The following is a 24,454-nucleotide window of genomic DNA, read 5'->3' on the forward strand; positions in this document are numbered from 1 at the left end:
TTTGTATGCACTGTGAAATAGTTAAGGTATAACACACACCAGTTGACTTTGACATTTTTTGCCCTATGATATCTCAACATCGTGACTGTTTTACATTTTTTTTTTTTTTTGCTGCTGCATTGTGATATTCTCTGTACATTTTTGCCTTTGAACACTGTCTATGCTTTTGACATATTACGTTTTCTGTCATGTTATGCTGTATGCTTAATTATGTTACCATAAACCAGTCATTATTTAGTAAGTATATGATGTAAATGCAAGACATTAATCTTTGTTCATCATTTTCAGAAAGAAATAACGTGTAAAGGAAATAAATTAAACAGAAATGGGAATTTTACCTACGGAATAGACGAAAGAAGATACAAAAACCTTATGAGGAAGACTAAATGGATCAGAATTAACAAGCATTAACAAGAATATACTATACATCGTAGAATAGCAGTCTTAACTAATTTTTTCTTTCAGAATACAAGGCGATTGATGCAGGCTGTCAGACAGAACTACACATCTTAGTTTTAGTGATGAAATATGCTAGAGATAAGGAATAGTTGTGTAATGAGTAATGGGGTGATTTTTTTTGCAGATGATAATGAATGCTGATGAATAATGATGAAGAATATGCTACTATGAATAATGAAGTTTTTCTTTACAGGTGATGATAATAATGAAGTTACGATAATTTGGATAATGAAGTGATGGATAATGAAGTTTTTTCTTTACAGATGAGGATGATGTTGAAGTTTCTGTATTTATGCTATGTAGTTATTTAAGTATTTGTTGCAGTTCGTTTTGACAGTATGTTTTATATCGTATGGTATGATGACTGAAGGTTTTGGAAAGGACAGCTATGGAACACATTTTTTTATACACATTTCACTACCTGTTAATTCGAAGTTCACTACTTTTCAGCACAAAATGCGTTTCTTCTTTCAGCTCAATAATCCATTTTGTATTTTTTTCCAGGAGAAGCTTTTCATGATACTTAGTAAACCTGTTACTTATTAAACCTGTACTAGTACTTGCATTTTTTTTACCCAGTTGTGTCTATCATTTATAAATGTGATCACATATACTTCCTTGTTTCATAACCTTGCTACAGCTGACTCATGACGAATGACGTTACACATTTTTCATTTACAGGAACAACCCAGAAGCAATTTTTTTTTCTTTTTCTCTTCTTGCTTTCCCTTATAATTACCCAAAGCAATGCATTGCTAACAAAAAAAAAATGTATCACCAGTTCCAAATAATGCTACCCATTTAAGAGAGTTCTGAATAATACTGAATGATGAACAATGTTTTGTACTATTCCATACTTGCTGGTCAATGAGTGCCAATAATTAGTAAAACTAAATGAATTATGTTAATACTATGCCATTCATTAGCTCCTGTTTTCAATGATGACTTTTGATGTTTTGTAACTGGCCAATGAGTGTTAATAATTAGTATAACTAAATGAATTATGTTAATACTATGCCATTCATTAGCTCCTGTTTTCAATGATGACTTTTGATGTTTTGTAACTGGCCACTGAGTGCCAATAATTAGTATAACTAAATGAATTATGTTAATACTATGCCATTCATTAGCTCCTGTTGTCAATGATGACTTTTGATGTTTTGTAACTGGCCACTGAGTGCCAATAATTAGTGTAACTAAATGAATTATGTTAATACTATGCCATTCATTAGCTCCTGTTTTCAATGATGACTTTTGATGTTTTGTAACTGGCCAATGAGTGCCAATAATTAGTTTAACTAAATGAATTATGTTAATACTATGCCATTCACTAGCTCCTGTTTTCAATGATGACTTTTGATGTTTTGTAGCTGGCCAATGAGTGCCAATAATTAGTATAACTCAATGCATTATGTTAATGCTATGCCAATAATTGACTCTCCTTTTCAATGATGACTTCTGATGGTTTATAATTGACCAATAAGTGCCAATGTTCACTATAATCAGTTAATTTTATGAACATTATTCTGTCATACTAAATATGTTTTGTAACTGGCCAAGGAATACCAATGTTTATTGTAATACGATTGCCCAGGATGCCCATAATTGCTATATTCAGTTAATTTTATGAACATTATTCTGTAATACTTCATACATGGTACAGAAATGTTCAAGTAACTGGGCGATGAGTGCCACCAATTACTTAAATCAGCTGTTAGATTAATGTAATTCTCAATGAAGACTAGTATGTGACTTAATGTCCTTCACCTTCTGGCCTAACTACCCTGAATTACTGCAATATCCATTTGTCCTGTCTATCCTCATGATCATGGAGCATTATATTTGGTTTTTGCACTAATTCCACGTTGGTGTGCCTTGTAAGAGCGTGGTGTTGACACGACATGCTCTCCACCACCGTGAGCGATGGAGACATTATTATGGTCCCACTGTTTGGTGTACCTGATGTACTGCCAAAATGATAACATGGAATATTACTACGACATTTCAGTGTCTTGGCTACGCTGATAAACACTTCTAGGAAAAGAACTTCCGTTTGTCTCACTTGATGTTGTACTTCTGTGGAAAGATATAGACTTTCAGTGCAGCTGCGTGCAACGTAAGTGCTACAACCATGACGCAATCCTTCCTATTCCTTTCCTAATCCTTGTAAAATGAAAAAGTCATATACAGTGCGTGTGCACTTCCTTTCATTTGTTAATAAGATCAGTTGTCCTGAAATTACTAAAGACTTCTATAGTGCATGTGCACCTTATTACACTGCTTGATTTGTTTGTTTGTTGTAGAAAAATACTAGAGAGTATAACAGTGCATGTGCACTCTATGCCATTTGTTAATATGATTTGTACTCATTAGGTTTATTTGTCGTAAAAATATTAGAGAGTTTTACAGTGCTTGTGCACGTTATGCCATTTGTACTCATTACGTATACATTTTGTGGTTTTCTGATATGTTCTGTACTACAGTGCGTGTGCACTTTTGTCATTTATTGTTACATTTTGTAATTTGATGATATATTCTGAACTACAGTGCATGTCCATTTTTGTCATTTTGTTAACATGATTCCTACTCATTGTATATATATTTTGTCATTCCCTGATATGTTCTGTACTACTGTGCTTGTGCACTTTTGCCAATTGTGAATATGTTTTGTATATATTTTGTCTTTGCCTGGTATGTTCTGTACTCGGTGCATGTGCACCACATTTAATTCATGTTCTAATTAATTAATTAAGAAAAAATTTGTTGCTCATGGCAAGTCCAAATGACTCACCATCGCTGCCAAATTTTTGCCCCCACAGTGGAGGGTTATGAAACGCGTATGTATTCAGTACAGCGATGGCGAGGCATGACAGAATCTCTGACCAGAGAGTTATTTATCGTTGCTAGTCTGCGCTTGACCGCGCGAGAGTTCAGTGCAGTCGCGGTCGAGTTGCGAGAGAGTTCAGTTGCATGTAGGGAGTCAGTAGTTGTAGTTGCTAGTTGCACTCAGTCAGTGCTAGCAGCGCGCGAGAGACAGTCGCAGTCGTGTGTGTGAGGAGTCGGCGGGCATCGACATGGGCCTCTGGTCAAGATTCGGGACAAAGTATATTTTTAAATAAGGTAATGAAGCAGCATTGCGCACATTAGATAATGTAATGTATATTTATTGTAATTAATTTGTCCAAGAAACGCCCCAATAATAATTTTGTTTTCAAACCGAGTATTTTTAACAAAAGAATCATCTTATTGAAAGAGTTTCCCATGCATTTCCTTAAAGAAAAGTTTCACTTAAATTCAAAGAATATTTGCGATGCATTTCCTCCAAGCTATGGCGAAAAATAAGAGCAGATGCAGTTTTACTGAGGTAAGAATTTGAGTTTAATTAGTGAACAGGGCCTAAGATCGACATTTCGGTCTATTTGCGTTTACATTGTCACTGAGATTTCGTTCTCTATTGAATTGACTTTCATTTTTGTGGGGAGCTTACACATGGCTCAGATTGCTAGTTCAGAGATTTATTGTCATTGACTAACATTTTTTGGTGGGAGGTTACACTAGGTTATATTCCTATTCACATTTGAATAAATTGTCATAAGAAATTTTGCTGGGAGGTTACAAGACAGTTAGTAGAATATGGAATCAGTGGGTTCAGGAGGGTAATACGGAACGCCGTGCTGGATCCCAATGGCCTCGTATCACTTGCAGTCGAGATGACTGGCATCTTATCCGCATGGCTGTAACGGATCGTGCAGCCACGTCTCGACCCCTGAGTCACAGGTGGGGACGTTTGCGAGACAACAACCACCTGCACGAACAGTTCGACGACGTTTGCAGCAGCATGGACTATCAGCTCGGAGACCATGGCTGCGGTTACCCTTGACGCTGCATCACAGACAGGAGAGCCCGCGATGGTGCACTCAGCGATGAACCTGGGTGCACGAATGGCAAAACGTCATTTTTTCGGACGCATCCAGGGTCTGTTTACAGCATCATGATGGTCGCATCCGTGTTTGACGACATCGCGGTGAACGCAAATTGGAAGCGTGTATTCGTCATCGCCATAGTGGCGTATCACCCGGCGTGATGGTATGGTGAGCCATTGATTACATACACGTCTCGGTCACCTCGTGTTCGCATTGACGGCACTTTGAACAGTGGACGTTACATTTCAGATGTGTTACGACCCGTGGCTCCACTCTTAATTCGATCCCTGTGAAACCCTACATTTCAGCAGGATAATGGCTGGTTCAAATAGCTCTGAGCACTATGGGACTTAACGTCTGAGGTAATCAATCCCCTAGAACTTAGAACTACTTAGACCTAACTAACCTAAGGGCATCACACACATCTATGCCCGAGGCAGGAGCCGAACCTGTGACCGGTAGCGGTCGCGCGGTTCCGGACTGTAGCGCCTAGAACCGATCGGCCACGCTGGCCGTCCCAGCAGGATAATGCACGACCGCATGTTGCAGGTCCTGTACAGGCCTTTCTGGATACAGAGAATGTTCGACTGCTGCCTTGGCCAGCACATTCTCCAGATCGCTCACCAATTGAAAACGTCTGGTCAATGGTGGCTGAACAACTGGCTCGTCGCAATACGCCAGTCACTACTCTTGGTGAACTGTGGTATCGTGTTGAAGCTGCATGGGCAGCTGTACCTGTACACGCCATCCAAGCTCTGTTTGACTAAATGCCAAAGCGTATCAAGGCCGTTATTACGGCCAGAGGTGGTTGTTGTGGGTACTGATTTCTCAGGATCTATACACCCAAATTGCATGAAAATGTAATCACATGTCAGTTCTAGTATAATATATTTGTCCAATGAATATCCGTTTATCATCTGCATTTCTTCTTGGTGTAGCAACTTTAATGGCCAGTAATGTATTATTCACAAAGAAACAAACTTATTGAAATCTGGCATAATTGTACATATTTGTAAGCTTTAAAATATTGCTGATAGACATTTCAACTTACTAGGTGATGAGTCTAATTTTGACCATTTCTTCCCCTTATCTACGTTATTACTTACTCCATACACTACGAATGCTTGCACAAAAATATGACCGAGTTTACGTGTTGACTTAGCACTTTCTCTGTAGAATTAATATTTTTGCTAACATTTTATTTGATTTTTCCGAAATTTAAAGGATGTAATTATCATCGTACACAGTCATGTGTTATTCCGGATTACTATGCAAACTTTATTCGGACATGCACTCATGTCCGAAGGAACAGGCATTGCGGCGACTACAGCCGCTATGAAATACATGAAATGTATTCGCAATTGCGAACTTGAACAACCATCAGCTGTATAATAGAATGACGACAATGAAAATTTGTTCCGAACTGGGACTCGAATCCAGATTCTCGGCGTCACCTTACCTGTTGGCTACCCAAGCTCGATCTACAGCCAGCTCCAAACTTCCACGAGAATTTCTGCTAGTAAAGGCAAAGCGGCAACGCACTCGACAGGTAACCAATATGAATACGTTTTCATTTAATATATCACACATTTATTTACAATTTGGAGCACAGTATATACACAAAAGAAAGTAATGAAAATGGAATATACAGGAGAGGCGATGGCGAATGTAGTCTACGAATGTGTTGAAACGAAGCTGATGGCGAATCTGGAACAAAAAAAGAATTGCATTAATTTTCTCTCAACGAAGACGTACGTGTAAATCTTACACTACTTTCTTGGAAAGGGGGCAGTACATAGAAAGTTATTTTACGTAATAAGAGGAACAGCTTCTTTCGATGTCAAATTTCTGTACTCTATTCGCCTTTAAGGAGAAGTTGTCACGAGGTTTCTATGCGTTTAATAGTGTAAAATGCAATACAGTAGAGTCTCGATAGTTCGAGTTTCCAGTAATCGGAGCCTCTTTTTTTTTTTTTTTAAAAAAAGAAGGATTGCAACGATCTATTTTCTTTTTTTACTGACATGATAAATGATGAAAACATCATTGCAAAAGACAAAAGATAGATAGGGAGAGTACAGCTCAGTGACAAAGCAGACAACAATGCAATCAACACCGACGATTAGCTCGCTGCCCTGTTGCAAGAACATTTCAAAATTTATCGTCGAGTTTAAAAAAATCATAACTGACGAAAATTTGTCTAATGAATAAGTATATAACTGTGAGGAAACTGGGCTAAAGTTTAAAATGTTACCAGCGAGAACACTTGCTTCTTGTAAAGAAAAAAGTGCTCCCGGGCACAAAAAAAGCAAAGAGCGGCTCACAGTTATGGGAGCTTCAAATGCAACTGGAACCCACAAACTAGTTGTGATTGGGAAGTCTGCCAAGCCAAGAGCATTCAAGAATCTATCCATCTCAGCTCTTCCGGTTGTCTATACACATCAGAATAATGCCTGGATGAAGCAGGAAATCTTCAAGAACTGGTTTCTTAACTTATTTGTACCTGACTGCAAGAATTTTTTAAAAGAAAGGCGACTGCCATGCAAAGCAGTTTTGCTCATGGATAATGCATCCTCACATCCAAGTGCAGAAGAACTGCAGTGCGACAGTATCCGCGCCTTGTTTTTCCCACCAAACGTTCCCTGTCCCATTCAGCCCATGGATCAGCGCGTTCTGGAAAGTCTAAAGAAAAGTATCGATGGCAATTGCTCAGTCAATCCTGCATTCCGAAGACAACGAAAGTATTGTAGTAGCTTTGATGAAAGTGACTTTGAAGGACGTTGTGTTGGGATAGCGAATCTTGGAGCGAAAAAAGTCAGACACGATTTCTAAGTCATGGAGGAAAATTCTGCAGGGAAGTATGCCAGACATAGAAACTGAAGATTTAGCAGATGAGGACGATCAACCATTGCGTAATTTAATCAGAAGATTGCCAAGGTGTGAAGAGGCAGGAGAGGTGGAAGTAGGCGAGTGGTTAAATTCGGACGAACAGTTGGAAGTGACAGACTCATTCTATAATTGACATGGTTAACATTCCATCGCAGTGTGAGAGTAACGAGGATGACGAGGCAGAGGCTGCACCGATGATGAATCACACCGATGGCTACGCTGCTCTCGAGGCCGCCATATGCTACGTGGAACAACAGCCTGAGGCGACGCCAACTGACCTACTGCTCCTGAGACGGGGGCGTGACATTGCCGCGAGGAAACGTTGCAGCTTCGCCAAACAAAATACACTTCACTATTACTTGTCTACACTCCTGGAAATGGAAAAAAGAACACATTGACACCGGTGTGTCAGACCCACCATACTTGCTCCGGACACTGCGAGAGGGCTGTACAAGCAATGATCACACGCACGGCACAGCGGACACACCAGGAACCGCGGTGTTGGCCGTCGAATGGCGCTAGCTGCGCAGCATTTGTGCACCGCCGCCGTCAGTGTCAGCCAGTTTGCCGTGGCATACGGAGCTCCATCGCAGTCTTTAACACTGGTAGCATGCCGCGACAGCGTGGACGTGAACCGTATGTGCAGTTGACGGACTTTGAGCGAGGGCGTATAGTGGGCATGCGGGAGGCCGGGTGGACGAACCGCCGAATTGCTCAACACGTGGGGCGTGAGGTCTCCACAGTACATCGATGTTGTCGCCAGTGGTCGGCGGAAGGTGCACGTGCCCGTCGACCTGGGACCGGACCGCAGCGACGCACGGATGCACGCCAAGACCGTAGGATCCTACGCAGTGCCGTAGGGGACCGCACCGCCACTTCCCAGCAAATTAGGGACACTGTTGCTCCTGGGGTATCGGCGAGGACCATTCGCAACCGTCTCCATGAAGCTGGGCTACGGTCCCGCACACCGTTAGGCCGTCTTCCGCTCACGCCCCAACATCGTGCAGCCCGCCTCCAGTGGTGTCGCGACAGGCGTGAATGGAGGGACGAATGGAGACGTGTCGTCTTCAGCGATGAGAGTCGCTTTTGCCTTGGTGCCAATGATGGTCGTATGCGTGTTTGGCGCCGTGCAGGTGAGCGCCACAATCAGGACTGCATACGACCGAGGCACACAGGGCCAACACCCGGCATCATGGTGTGGGGAGCGATCTCCTACACTGGCCGTACACCACTGGTGATCGTCGAGGGGACACTGAATAGTGCACGGTACATCCAAACCGTCATCGAACCCATCGTTCTACCATTCCTAGACCGGCAAGGGAACTTGCTGTTCCAACAGGACAATGCACGTCCGCATGTATCCCGTGCCACCCAACGCGCTCTAGAAGGTGTAAGTCAACTACCCTGGCCAGCAAGATCTCCGGATCTGTCCCCCATTGAGCATGTTTGGGACTGGATGAAGCGTCGTCTCACGCGGTCTGCACGTCCAGCACGAACGCTGGTCCAACTGAGGCGCCAGGTGGAAATGGCATGGCAAGCCGTTCCACAGGACTACATCCAGCATCTCTACGATCGTCTCCATGGGAGAATAGCAGCCTGCATTGCTGCGAAAGGTGGATATACACTGTACTAGTGCCGACATTGTGCATGCTCTGTTGCCTGTGTCTATGTGCCTGTGGTTCTGTCAGTGTGATCATGTGATGTATCTGACCCCAGGAATGTGTCAATAAAGTTTCCCCTTCCTGGGACAATGAATTCACGGTGTTCTTATTTCAATTTCCAGGAGTGTATATAAATAATTATTGTTATTCTGCCAATGAAATTGCATGTGTAAATAATTTTATTTTAATAAAGTTCATATTTTGACCTGTATTACTTACAGTATCATAATATTTCTTTTTCCCATTTAAATTTCGATAGTCCGAGTTTTCGATAGTTCGAGGTGGTTCCGGTCCCGTTCATCTCGACCTATCGAGCCTCTACTGTATATGAAAAATCTTTGGTACAAGTATATGCGTATTTTTTTCCAGTTCGCTTTAAATGTGCATACATATAGTTGCGCCAAGCGTATAACCGTTCTTGGACATAAATTGAATTTTCTCATTATGAGAGTATTGAAGGGCTATCTGTTTTAATTGTTAAAAATCATTCAAAAGCCAATAGGCCTATCACTCAAAATATTTTTTATTCAATACAACCCGTTTCAACAGTCTTAGCTGTCATCTTCAGGTCTTAAACACTTTTTTTTAGTAAAATATGTTCATCTTCGCTGAACCTCATGCACAAGATGTCAAGTGGACAAAAATTGTCACTTTATGAACATTTGTCATCGTAAAATACTTAAAAACACCCACCAATTTGTGCAAAAGCTCATGTCTGTTTACAATTGGACATAAAATACGTCTGTTCTTTTTTCTCTTCATTGTAGTCACCACTGGAGAGCAAACTGACTGACTTCACTATTTAGCTTTCCTCTTTCAGTCTACGAAAAGTGTTGTTATTCCGATTTGTTGTTGAGGTCGAGGATGGTCTGAAAGGGGAGGGGGGGGGGGGAGGATAAGACAATGAGCTCAGACTTGTGCTCTTTCTAGGGAAAAAGAAAACCTAAGTTGGAGCTGATGCAAGAGGAGCTTCCAAACGAATATATTGTAACTTTATATATAACCAGTCGCGTAGTGCAGGGTGTGGTTGGCGCGCAGTAATGAGAATGCTGCCGTGGTACCGTATCTGGACACATCGTATGAGAACAAAGTAGTTGTGCCGTGTGGTACCTATGGATATCAGCCGAGCAGCAGCAACTTCTTCTTTAACAGCAGTTTCTTCTTGAGCAGGAACAGGTTGGATCTGGTGTCCTCGTCGCCGTCCGTCGGGTCTGAGTCTGATCCCGCCGGCATCGCCATGACCAGAGACAACGCCAGGACGATCAGGAAAATTACCTGCAAGCAAACATTCGCTACACCTCAGCACAACTCAGATTCAACTTTAATTATCCTAGTAAATGTAAGCTCACAGTTGACAATTCCAGTATCAAATCAGCTACAAACAAAGGTGTGTTGCATCACCCAGATAAGTCTTGCTGGTGTGTTGTTATAATGACTACTCCTGTACCAATTGGAAGGTCACCCCCGACGTTGTTTTTAAACATACATAAAGTTACCACGAGCGCTACCTTCGGATAGAATGCCACACTGGAGTGGATTGCAGCATTTGAGCTGAAAATAAAGTAGCAGTACGGACGCATTAGAGACATCGTCCGCAGCTGGGGGTCTAGTGGCTAACGTTGCTGTCCTGCATCACGGGGTCCCGGGTTCTATTCCAGGTCAGGTTGAGGATTTTCTCTGCCTGGGGACTTGGTGTTTGTGGGGTCCTCATCATTTTATCATCATCATCACCCACGGCAGTGGTTAGAGTGGACTGTGTACAAAAATTGGGTTGTGTAAAAATTGGGTCTTTGCACGGGCGCTGATAACCCCGCAGTTGAGGGCCCCAGAAACCAAACGTCATCATCATCATTAGAGACGTCTGTGGAGCAATGGAGTCAACATCCACTACGCCACGAAAGACAATCGCAAGCAATGATCGGGTCCGCATCATCACGTTACGCGTAGGAAGCTTGTCAACTTGGGAAGTTGCTCCACCCGTACACCAGAGTCAAAGTGGTGTGTTGCGAACATACAGACAGCTCCGATTGACAGGTAGTATTGATGCCTTGCACCACACAGGCCGTCTACGTTTGACAGGTAAGCTTGATGGTCGATAACTACGACTTTTGAGTCAAAGGAACCGTCAGATAATTGCTCCAGAACTCAATTTGGCGTTCGTAGAGGCTACAGGACGTAACATATCGCATCAGTCAGGAGACAATTGTGTGATGCTAATGTCCATTCACGACGACCTAGGCGAACACCACGTCGTACACCAAAACAACATGGACTTCGTTACATGTGAGGAAGAAATCATGCAGAATGGACGCCTCAGGATTGGCGTAGGGTGTTGTTTATCGAGGAAACTCGGATCTGTTTGGACCCTGATAATCACTGACAACGTGTTTGGAGATAGCCCGGCAATATTGAAAGTCTCCAACGCTGTGTCCCTCATGTGCAACAACGTTGTGATTGAGTGATACCCTAGGATGGACTTACATGGGGCCACCGTACACCTCTTGTCATTGTTGAGGGAAATCTCGGTGCTCTACTGTACAGGGACGAGATTCTGCAACCAATAGTCGAACCATAGCGTCAGCATTTTGATGACAATTTCATCTTTATAGCCGATAACTCGAAAGCTCATCATGCTGTTCTAGTAAACACCTTCCTTAGCATCCTGGGATTACCAGAATGGGGCGGCCAGTCTGTTTCCCAAACATAAAGTGTATCGAAAGTGTGTGACTGAAACAAGCTATTTTTGGATGTCGACAACAAACACGTACACAGCGCGACTTTGCAGAACCGCTATTGAAGAATGGATAATTTGGGCCAGAGCCTGATGATTTCATCTGCCACGATGTATTCCAATTTGCATCTGAGCAAAAGGACGTTCCACATTGTATTGAAGTTGCCCAGAAACGCTGCGAAAAACCTCCCATGGGAAACAGATTACACAAATGTTTCTACTTTCTTTTTTATTTGGTGATCTGGTCAAATTGCAAATAAATATGCGTCAGAGCAAGTTTTTGTTTTCTTTGCTTTGAAATACGATATAAAGGATTAATGTAGGTTGATTCTTACAAAGAAAAAGACAGCAACCAGCCACTATTAATACTGCTATTTATTTAAGTAAATAGCGCTATTTACTTAAATAAATAGCAGTATTAATAGTGGCTGGTTGCTGTCTTCTTCTTTGTAAGAATCAATCTACATTAATTGTATACAGCGACGGTCTCACTGTGTCAGTTTTAGACAAAATAGCATAACGACGTAAAGGGGTCGTGAAAAACTTTTGTTGAAGTGTGTATCTATTCGTATTCACCAGAAATAACTTTTTATTGTGAATAAAGTTGACTATCAAATATTGCTCTGCCGGTGGATACATTCGTTTAGAAACAATTTTTACAAAGACTGTCTAGCAACTGGAAGTGGCAAACGATTCAAAAATGGGTCAAATGACTCTAAGCACTATGGGGCTTAACATCTGAGGTGATCAGTCCCTTAGACTTAGAACTACTTAAAACTAACTAACCTAAGGACATCACACACATCCATGCCCGAGGCAGGATTCGAACCTGCGACCGTAGTAGCAGCGCGGTTCCGGACTGAAGCGCCTAGAAACGATGGGCCACAGCGGCCGGCTGCAAACAGTGTTTATCAAGATCTATGCTACATAGTACATCGGTAGTCCAGGTTTCTTCAGTAGCTTCGATCGATTTACTCAAGGATATAAGTGAAGTAACTGCCCGGAAGAAGCGACCGACTGTATAACAACTGCATTCGCAATACACATGTATAACAAACGAAACCATGTTAAGTGTGAATTGAGTAAGTGTACAATGCAAAACACTCCACTTACGTCACAGTCTACTGCAAGAATGTGTAAGCGTTTAATATCAGAGACTGCTATCGAGTGAAGGATTAAAAGAATATCATTGGATTTATAGTTAGTTCTCTGAAGCCACAGACGTAATACGAACATAATCGTGAATAACAGATTACACGTGTTCATAAAGTTCATAAATTTTCAATAGTTCCGAATTCAATCTCTAACATGACTTTTTCTTGGTAGCTGCAGCCCAGTCGTTGCAGCTCATACCAGTAGTATGGTCACTGCAGTAACGTGAAACGTCAAACGGGAGGTTTACGGGTTAAGACAGATTCTTCTCAGTATTGATAAACAAAGAAAAGAAAGGCTTATAATTTACAAAAATGTGAATAATAAATATAAATCTTGACTAACGGAAACATGCTAATGGGTTAAGAGAAGAAGAAACCATCAGTTACGACAGATAATAATGATAATACTCCTTCGTGAAAGGGGAATAATTAGATTTTCAGTTATCAGTGGACGTGATGCGATCAGTACTAACACAATACAATTGAAGAGTCGTAGCTCAGCTCACAAATACCCGTTTCAAAGGTTATACACAATAAATATATGGGCAATTACCTCCATGTTTATATACAGTGCGTGCAACAACTGGAACTGCTATGAGGTTGAATGGCAACCAGAGTGCATTAGTGTTATTCGTGTTTGGTGTTGTTACCATGCCTGGTAGTGTATATAAGTGGCGTGAACAGCATCATATGTTGAGTGATGACTGTGAAAGACATGAAGACGCCTCGCTCTCGTCTGAGACAGCGTTATCAGCACCTGACAGAGTTTCAAAGGGCCCTCTTTGTGACCGGCTGGTCGGACCGCGCAGTATTCAGTTCTGTGGACCATTCGAATGTGACAGTGGCCCGATGTTGGACTACATGGAACGTGAGGGCAGGAATGCTCGTCGTAAAGGTTGGTCGACCACGTCTGACCACGACAAGCGACGACAGCCACACTGAGCACCAAGAACGTCGAACCCCACTGACATCTGTGCCTGGCGTCCGGGAACAGGTAACTGACTCCCTGCAACATTCTGTGACATGCCGCACTATTGGTTGGAGAAAAACAGCAGCCGCACTAGGAAATTATCATTCCATGCGTAGGCTGCCGTTAACATAACAACAAATGGTAGCGTTTGGAGTGTTGCTGGACTGGGAGGCATGGATTGCTGCTGCATGGCTTTGCAATGTGTTCAGCGATAAATTGCGGTTCTGCGCTGCACCGTATGACGATTGTCAGCGAGCACGTCACAGACCTGGGAGAGCTCCCGTTCGTCCATTGTTTTGAAGAGCCACAGCGGTATTAATCCTGGCGTTATGGTGTGGGAAGCCAATGGTTATGGCTTCAGTTCGCTGTTGTTAGTGACTGAGGGAACTCTGACGTCACAGGCGTTCCGCGGCCTCATGTGTTACATCTCATGCGACAGTACCGTGGTGCCAGTTTTGACGAGAACAATGCTCGACCACCATGTATCTCTATGAACTGTATGCGTGATTTTCAGGTGCTTCAGTGTCCAGGAAGATCCCCAGAACTATACGCGATGTAACATATGTGAGACCAGCTCTCAAATTCACTCCGTCCCGGTGCCCGTATCCAGAAGTTACAACAGTTGTGGGCCATCTTGCCTTAGGAGAGGATATAACTGCTTTGTGATGCCCTTACCAACGGAATCAGTACATACATCCAGGCCAAAGGGTCTGCCATATCCTATTGATAAGTTAGCTCATTCTGCGAAATTCTTTAAAAATTTGATTTACTTTTGTAATCACTGAAATAATATGACGTACCCTCCCAACCCATGAAGTTTGCGGCGCGGGATTAGCCGAGCGCTCTTGGGCGCTGCAGTCATGAACTGTGCAGCTGGTCCCGGCGGAGGTTCGAGTCCTCCCTCTGGCATGGATGTGTGTGTTTGTCCTTAGGACAGATTAGGTTAGGTAGTGTGTAAGCTTAGGGACTGATGACTTTAGCAGTTAAGTCCCATTAGATTTCACACACATTTGAACATTTTGAACATGAAGTTTCACTGCGTTTCTTCCTCTACTTCAGGGTATTTTACTTTTTTTGCTTGCTGTGTATTTGCATGCCCTTTAATCTGAAATGTGACGAGCTATATCACATGCGTGCTGCGTTAGGATTGATGTTTGCATTCATAGTGACGGTGAAGTTATTAAGAAAAACTGTAAGCAAATAACAAAATGAGAACCACAAAAAAATAGGGTCCAGAAATTTCTATATACCAGTTCTATTACACAAAATATAAATTTTGTTGTAAAGAAGTTTAACAGATTTTCCATAAAATGTAAGCAAATGTAATTCGTAATCTATACTAACAAGATACCTTCGCTCTATACGCCAGCGTGCAACATCATTACATTCTCTGGTTTCGACTCTGTAGGAAGAATGACCTGCTGTTACTTCACAGGTAATCAGAGACCAGAATGAAAGTGTCCCCAGCAGAGTTCAAGTTGTCCTAAAGGCCAAGGGTGGACACATCCCCTATTAATGTACACTAACAGGTGTCAGGATACTTTTGAACAGATAGCGTATGTATGGAAAGAAGCTGAATGTTGCGTGATTATTCTTGAATTACGTTTTCTCGAATTTCCAACGATATACATGTCCTAGACGTACAAAAGCTGTCTCGTGATGTCTGGCATTGGCTATCATGCTTACTAAGCAACCCCTGAGTAAACGCCTTATTTTTCTTTAGATCTACTCTATCTCCTCTATTAATCCTATCTCGAAACAAAACAGCACTTACGAGCATTACATACAAATTCCACTCTAAAATAATTTTTACTTTGCCCTAAATTATATGAGCATCATTAGTTTACGGTAATGTTCTGTACTGTGCTCTTTTCTCAGCCAGTTGTCAGACTAGTATATGTTGGCACTGGATTTCATAGTAAAATTTGTCTGCGCAAATTATGGTACAATTTGGCGCAATTCTTCTAAAGATTCGACAATAAATGCAGATATCCCAAAAACTCGGAAACAATGCAGATATTGCTATCTTCATGAACGGCAAGAAACACAAACGAAAAAAACTAGTATATTGCTTCAGGTGCAATAAATACCAAAACACATATTACTATCATTATTGATGCCATTATATGGTTCCCTAGTGGTGAAAACGTCTGTATAAACTGAAAGTTACCGCTGAAGAGGGCTAACTAGGGCGTTATAGGTGCTCTACGATAAAGCGTGATTCAGTTGCAATTGACATGTACACTGTGGTGATAAAAACTATTGGACAGCGATATGCATGTATACAGATAGCGATAGTATCGCGTGCATGAGCCATCAAAGGGCAGTGCATTGGCGGATCTGTTCGTAGTACTCATCTCATTCGTGTAAAAAGTGTAAAAAGGTTTCTGAGTTGATTATGACCGCTCGACAGAACGGTAGTTGCTGTTAGACGTATGCGACATTCAATTTGGCGAATATTTAGGGAATTCAATGTTCAGAAATTCACAGTTTTTAGAGAGCGCCAAGAATACCAGATTTCGGGCTTTATCTCTCACCACGGATAATGCAGTGGCCGACGGCCTTCACTTAACGAGCGAGAGCAGCGGCGTTTGCGTAGAATTGTTAGTGCAAAATAGACAAGCAACACTGCGTGAGATAACCACAGAAATCATTGCGGGACATACGGCGAACGCATCCGTTAGGACAGTGTATCGTATCTGGGGTTAATGGACTATGACTGCAGACGACCGACGCGAATGCCGCTGGTAACAGAACGACATCACCTGCAGCGCGTCTCCTGGACTGAAAACCATGGCCTGGTCATCCAACTGAACCGATCACTGACTGGAAACGCAGTGGTTAGCACACTGAACTCGCATTCGGGAGGACGATGTTTCAAACCCGCGTCCGGCCGATCTGATTTAGGTTTTCCGTGCTTTCCCTAAATCGCGGAATGGTTCCTTTGATAAATATGTGATGGTTCCTTTGAAAAGACATGGATGACTTCCTTTCTTATCCTTCCGATGGGAACGCTGACCTCTCTGTTTGGTCCCCTCGTCCAAATCGTTCAACCAACCAACTTCTTTGAGGATAGTGATCATTATTTCATTATATGTTAATCTTTACTGGACTCGTTCAAAGCAAAGTTTAAATAATATTTCAACGTTCTATTTTTGTGCAATTGTAACCAACAATATTATTGGTTAATCGAAGTTGTTTTTTTATACACTTTCTTTTATTCGCGAACGCCAAAAGGTCACTGACAGTTTATTCTGCCACTGGGAAAAGATTGACAGTTAATTTTATAAGTCCTGTTCCTCTTGCGGTGCGCCACGGACCTCCTTTTGTCCTGCATAGTGCAGCAACGTGACGTAGCATGGAACCAAAAAGTCGTTGGAAACCTCTGCAGAAATACTGAGCCATGCTGGCTCTATAGCCGTCCATAATTGCCAACATATACTAGTCTAACGGTGCAGGATTTTGTGCACGAACTGACCTCTCGATTATTTCCCACAAATGTTCAGCAGGATTCATGACAGGCAGTCTGGGGGAGGGGACAAATCATTCGCTTGAGTTGTCTTAAACGTTCTTCAAACCAATCGCAAGCAGTTCTGACCCGATGACATGTTTGAGAACATGAGGTCAATGAATGGCGGCAAATGGTCTCCAAGTAGCCGAACATAACAGTTACAGTCAGTTGGGTGGTTTGCCTGAAGCGATTTAGTGAAATCACAGAAACTCTAAATCAGTGTGCCCGGACGCAGGTTTGAACCGTTGTCTTCACCAGTGCGAGTCCAGAATTCTAGCCACGGCGCCACCTCACTCGGCGCATCAAAGAAGGGTGCAGTTTCTTTAACAACAATGACTGTATCTGCGAGGAGGAAAAAAATCTTATTAATATTACCTTTCGTGACTTCTATCTCCAGCAATATAATACGCGGACAACGATAAATGTTATTATACAGAGTAAAGTGAAGCTGCATTATGAATTAACACATGTCATTCGTTTTATTTGGATTTTTAAATGGCTTCTTGGTACTCTAAAAATAATATTTTTACAGAAATACCGGTGTTCGTGACTTAGCAGAAAATTAAATAGGCGTATACTTTTTGTACGATACTATATTCAGTACATACTCAGACGAGATTGTTAGATAGTGAAAATATGAAATTAAACAAGGTGTCTACAATTACTCCGGTCTATTTTGATGAGCAAATAATTATATGGAAGGCGGAAAATTACCTCAATTTTGCGACATATGGCCTAAATCAAATGTGTAACAGCTACCATCTAAAACTGTCGGTATTTAAAGTTAATTTTCCTATAAAGGGAAATTTACAGTACGCTCCAAAATAGTACTGCATGAGTAATCGCTAGATATGTCACATTTTGAGGTGTTAGGCTGCGAATGTGAAAACAACGTCTCTAATAAATTAAAGAAATTTCAAATGATATGGGACAGAACGTAGAGAACACAGGGTAAAAACTAGAATGGGTACAAAGCTAAAGTTTTAGAAAATCCGAATACGCCTATTCTAGTAAGTGAAAGAGATTATCGGACATTAATTAAGGAAGACAAAAGAAGAATAGGCGACAGCTGGCTGAAATGAAATTTTTAATGAAAGTTAAAAGATGTACCCTCAGAGGTCAGACACAAACCAGTCTTGTGAAGAAAAACTTAATTTGTTCCGTTTAAACGGAAAATTATAGCAAGGATGCATCAAATAGAAAGAACGGATCAACAAGTAATGAATTATAAACCAATATGAAAGAGAGATTCAGGGCAGATGAGGAACAGATGGTCTTAATGAAGACGGAACAGGCTGTAAGTGTACTCCATGAAGTTACGATGAAGAAGAACAAGAGGAGGAAAGACAGTCCTCTACATTTCACATTTATCACTGTTTGCCACTTTCTTCTACACCTAATAAATTATTAGCTTCTCAACGGTTTGAAAATAATGAAGTGTTGAATGCGTCACTGTTCGATTGATTGAAACAGAATATGGTGGAAATCTAAGCCGAATGTCAAGAAAGTTTATTCTGAGATTTAGCGAGAATAATGATGAGTATGCAGGAAACTGAACAATAGGTGTATAGATACAATACCTTTTTGACCTACATGTTTGATATACCGCTCTAGGCAGTTGGCCATTTATTTTGAGCATGTGTTGTAATAACAGACGAATTTTCTTAGATAAACTGCTCACGTGAGCAGGGTACACGTGGGATCTTTCTTTGTTGACCTAGTCGATGGGACTTTAAAAATCTAATATACCTTCGTTTTTTCTTCCGCCACACGGAGATGATAGGCATGGAGCCCATCTTCATTTTATCTCACCATTTTGTTTCACCCTTTTCCCTCATTTCATCCTACGCCCAACCAACACATCACTGTACTGATAATCACGCACCGCAGTTGGTAGCCTATCACAAAAAGATACTTGCAACTTTGTATTAGGTCGGAGGAAGACAAGTGCGTACTGTGTCTGCCAATACATTGCAAACTATAGCAGTGCAGAATACCCGCAGAGTTTAATGCTCAGTGAATATGGAAATATCCCAGATAACGATGAAGTACCAAATAAGACACATAGAGAGCTATCAATGAAACTTAAAATTACGCACGAATAGTGCTGTATTTTAACTTGGAATGGCAGCAGCGCAAAGAATATTCGTGGAGGCGTATGCGATGTGGAGCGACCCGGTGACTCACCGTTACGATCCTCATCTTGTCCAGTCGATGTGCTGCTCGCTACTGGTGCGGTCGGCAGCCGGCTGCCTGCTTGCTTATATACTCGCAACGCTTTCTACTGTTTGTCTGCTGTCAGCTGGTTGCGCGACCCAGTGTGGAGGCTTCGTAGGATTGTGCGTGTCAGCGTCCTTGGTGCCGCACACATCTTCGCTTCTCTGTGTAGCAGCCAATGCTCTCAACCTACGAAGCACTGTAGCACACTGAAAAATGGAATCTTTACTGAAAACAATTTCGTCTCTCTTCCTGACTTTTTCTTAATTGAGTTTCCCTTTTTTTATTCCGTACATTTGTACGACTATACAGATTAATCAAAAAATTGATGTAAAGTAGGGTCTAAATGAAAGAATCATTAAAACTAAGCACTTGGGAAATGTTGAAACAAATGATGTATAAAAATATTTAGAGTTTAAAATAACGAGGGGATTTCAACAAGTAAGCTACATTTCATTGTGACATTCCAAGTAACTTTTATTGAATACTGCTCTGTTCTTCAGAGTCTCCGTAATCGACAGTTGGAGCGTTCTACGAATCTTTCAGTTCCTCGACGATAGCAATCCACTCCTTTGTCACGAAGCATTTTGGGAAACGTCTTCGTCGTTGGAAAATCTCTTTCTCCCATATGTCCTTTCAGTTTGCCCAAAGGATAGAAATCGTATGGTGCAAGATCTGCACATCCCGATCAGCGAGCCGGCCGGAGTGGCCGTGCGGTTCTAGGCGCTACAGTCTGGAACCGAACGACCGTAACGGCCGCAGGTTCGAATCCTGCCTGGGGCATGGATGTGTGTGATGTCCTTAGGTTAGTTAGATTTAATTAGTTCAAATGGTTCAAATGGCTCTGAGCACTATGGGACTAAACTGCTGTGGTCATAAGTCCCCTAGAACTTAGAACTGCTTAAACCTAACTAACCTAAGGACATCACACACATCCATGCCCGAGGCAGGATTCGAACCTGCGACCGTAGCGGTCGTGCGGTTCCACACTGCAGTGCATTTAACCGCTCGGCCACCCCGGCCGGCATTTAATTAGTTCTAAGTTCTAGGAAATTAATGACCTCAGAAGTTAAGTCGCATAGTGCTCAGAGCCATTTGAACCATTTTTTTTAACCATTCAGCGACACCAATATCTGTGCGGCCTTGACCAAACTGTTGGCACCATTTCACTACAGACGGACGCGACAATACACTTGGTCCATGTACCAGCAGAATTTCACGGCGAATCTGTGTGCAATTTAGACGTTTTGGCCACAGGAAACGTATTGCCCCGCGTACTTTTACTTTAGAGTAGGGCTGTTGACAAATATCGATATATCGACTTTTATTCTACAATATATCGATAAATATGTATCGCCATTATTTGTTCCACCGACATAGCGATACCAAAAAAGCAAATGCTGTGACGATATTTTTATTTTATATTGTATTTTTTCACAATTTCCGGTAAATATTTGAAGTTGTTCTTTGGAAATAGTAGTAGACATAGTTTTACTTTCATTGTCTGAAGGAGTCTTACCACTTTTTGAGCTTTCAACAGGTCCAATCTTTCCCTCTGACTGTTTGAAGGAAGAAAAGAAGATGTCCGACTGCACTTGGGGTTGGCGATGTGAATGGAATAACCAGATTTCTGATGCGAAGGAATAGCACACCAGCTGCGATAAAAAACAATTTTTAACGTAACTAGTGTGCTATTTTTTCGTTCTTCAAAACAGTTGCCGAAAATGATGGACATATATCTAAATGACAAGATCGGTCTTTACGGTGGACGGAGACGTGTGAGGTAAAATGCTGACGCCATTGCCGCTCGCCGCTACCAACAGAAACTGAAACGTTTAGCTATACCACGCAGTTTCGACACTGCAAGTACTAGGTCGCTGGCGTTGGCAGAAATGAAAAAAACAGGAAGTCGACATGGCGTGTTCCAGACAAATCCGATATGGGATGGAACCGAACGACGGTCCCATCGGACACCTTTTACTGTGCCACTTAACACGTGGTTACCATTGTTAGCAAAGTGGTTCTCGCAAAGCGTGCAAGTGCATCGTTGTCCATTCAACTCGTGCTTCAGAGGACGATGGACAGGCTGCTCGTTTGTTGACGCACAGAATACCTGAATATTGGAAGTATTTTACAGTGTGCAGCCGATATTTTTATAGGCAAGTACGCCGACATTTTTTCGCCAAAATATCTATATCCATACACATTTTCGATTTATCGAGACCCGATTACGATATTCTATTAAACGTCGATGTATACGATTCCCAATATTTTTAAAAGAATCGACAGTCCTACTTGTGTGTGTGTGTGTGTGTGAATTCCTAAGTGAGCAAACTGCTTCGCTCATCGGTCCCTAGACTTACACGCTATTTACACTAACTTATCCTAAGAACAACAGACACACCCATGCCTGAGGAAGGACACGAACCTCCGGCGGGAGGGGCCTCGCACGGCGCATCAAACCGCGTGGCCAGTCCAAGCGGCGACAGTTATACTTCGAACAATGTTTCCAGTTGCCGCGCCATTCCAGTCGCTCACTGTGAAGCACCTGTTATCCACGGCTCAGCAGAAACCCGGAACACGTACTCTCTTCTGAGCGCTACTGTTGTGTTCTAGTCTTACAAGGCGACAGTACGAACTTCTCTTCACCAATTTGATTCGTGTTGACAGGCCGTGTAGGGCACGTACAGGACTTCAACATACACAGGGTGGTCCATTGACTGTGACCGGGCCAAATATCTCACGAAATAAGCGTCAAACGAAAAAGCTACAAAGAACGAAACTCGTCTAGCTTGAAGGGGGAAAGCAGATGGCGCTATGGTTGGCCCGCTATATGGCTCTGCCATAGGTCAAACGGATATCAACTGGGTTTTTTAAAATAGGAATCTCCATTTTTATTACATATTCGTGTAGTACGTAAAGAAATATGAATGTTTGAGTTGGACCACTTTACTCGCTTTGTGATAGATGGCGCTGTAATAGTCGCAAACATACGGCTCACGATTTTAAACGAACAGTTGGTAACAGGTAGGTTTTTTAAATTAAAATACAGAACGTAAGTACGTTTGAACGTTTCGATTTTTCCAATGTGATACATGTACCTTTGTGAACTTATCATTTCTGAGAACGCATGCTGTTACAGCGTGATTACCTGTAAATACCACATTAATGCAATAAATGCTCAAAATGATGTCCGTCAACCTCAATCCATTTGGCAATATGTGTAACGACATACCTCTCAACAGCGAGTAGTTCGCCTTCCGTAATTTTCGCACATGCATTGACAATGTGCTGACGTATGTTGTCAGGCGTTGTCGGTGGATCACGATAGCAAATATCCTTCAAGATTCCCCACAGAAAGAAATCCGAGGACGTCAGATCCGGTGAACGTGCGGGCCATGGTATGGTGCTTCGACGACCAATCCACCTGCCATGAAATATGCTATTCAGTACCGATTCAACCGCACGCGAGCTATGTGCCGGACATCCATCATGTTGGAAGTACATCACCATTCTGTCATGCAGTGAAACATCTTGTAGTAGCATCGGTAGAACATTATGTAGGAAATCAGCATACATTGCACCATTTGGATTGCCATCGATAAAATGGGGGCCAATTATCCTTCCTCCCATAATGCCGCACCATACATTAACCCGCCAAGGTCGCTGATGTTCTACTTGCCGCAGCCATCGTGGATTTTCCGTTGCCCAATAGTGCGTATTATGCCGGTTTACGTTACCGCTGTTGATGAATTTGTTGCAGGTCGTGGCTGACGTTTCACATGTGGCTGAACACTTCCTGTTTCCTTAAATAGCGTAACTAGTCCGTTGAATGGTGCGGACACTTGGATAACGTCGTCCAGGATAACGAGCAGCGTACATAGCACAAGCCCGTTGGGCATTCTAATCACAATATCGTCCTTTTCCGCAATTGGTAAACGGTCCATTTTAAGACGGGTAATGTATCACGAAGCAAATACCGTCCGCAATGGCGGAATGTTACGTGATACCACATACTTATACATTTGTGACTATTACAGCGCCATCTATCATAAAGCAAAAAAAGTGGTCCAACTCAAACATTCAAATTTCTTTACGTACTACACGAATATGTAATAAAAATGGGGGTTCCTATTTAAAAAACGCAGTTGATTTCCGTTTTACCTATGACAGCGCCATCTAGCGGGCCGACCATAGCGCCATCTGGATTCCCCCTTCAAGCCAGACGAGTTTAGTTCTTTGTAGTTTTTTCGTTTGATGCTTATTTCGTGAGATATTTGGCCCGGTCACTATCAATGGACCACCCTGTACACATAGCAAGACGCAGTTTTCGATCATTTTCGAGAAAATCGAATTTGAACATTTTATGCGTGCTTACATACTTCGTATTGTCGCTAGTAATCAAGGATCTCGTAGCCAAGGGGGTGAGCACTTAGCTTCGTATGCACGTCTGTGGATCGAATCTTACTTACGATAGGCTTTTTCTTGTTACATTCCCATAAAATTCTAACAAGAGATACGCGTGTCGACGCGAATTTGTTTGATGACGGAGTGCCGCTTACGAATGTAACCCAAGTTTGTTTTCCAATAGCCACATTGTAAAATCACGCACATGAAAAGATTCGGCGTTCATTACAAGTGCTGTTATGTCGCAATAATTATTGTCTCCCATGGTTCTACTCTCAGTATGAACCTGATTCGTGCAGTGCTTCGTAGGTTACACATTCTACTTGCCATAGAAGTAGGTAAAATAATATAAATAAAATGAATCTCTTGATATGATCAAAAGTTGTTGTGTACCAATCTTTTTTCCAATCTCATTACGAAAAGAAAATTTTCCTTTCTTCAGGATAAACATTATGAAAATAATAAATAAATTATTCAATAATAAAGTTCGCACAGTCATAATAATTAAGGACATATGATTCAGGGGCCTCGTGCT

General features: G+C 42.0%; 1 long non-coding RNA gene across 1 annotated transcript; it reads right to left on the bottom strand.

Moving 5' to 3' along the window:
* Positions 1–5,965: 5,965 nt before the first annotated feature.
* Positions 5,966–19,525, bottom strand: LOC126263660 (uncharacterized). The gene is made up of 3 exons (XR_007546878.1): positions 19,483–19,525; positions 10,040–10,204; positions 5,966–6,089 (listed from the first exon to the last, which is right to left on the bottom strand). It is a non-coding gene; the product is annotated as an uncharacterized LOC126263660 (long non-coding RNA).
* Between the last annotated feature and the right edge of the window lie 4,929 nt (positions 19,526–24,454).

This window comes from Schistocerca nitens, chromosome 6, assembly GCF_023898315.1.
Source record: "Schistocerca nitens isolate TAMUIC-IGC-003100 chromosome 6, iqSchNite1.1, whole genome shotgun sequence".
NCBI classification, from domain to species: domain Eukaryota; kingdom Metazoa; phylum Arthropoda; class Insecta; order Orthoptera; family Acrididae; genus Schistocerca; species Schistocerca nitens.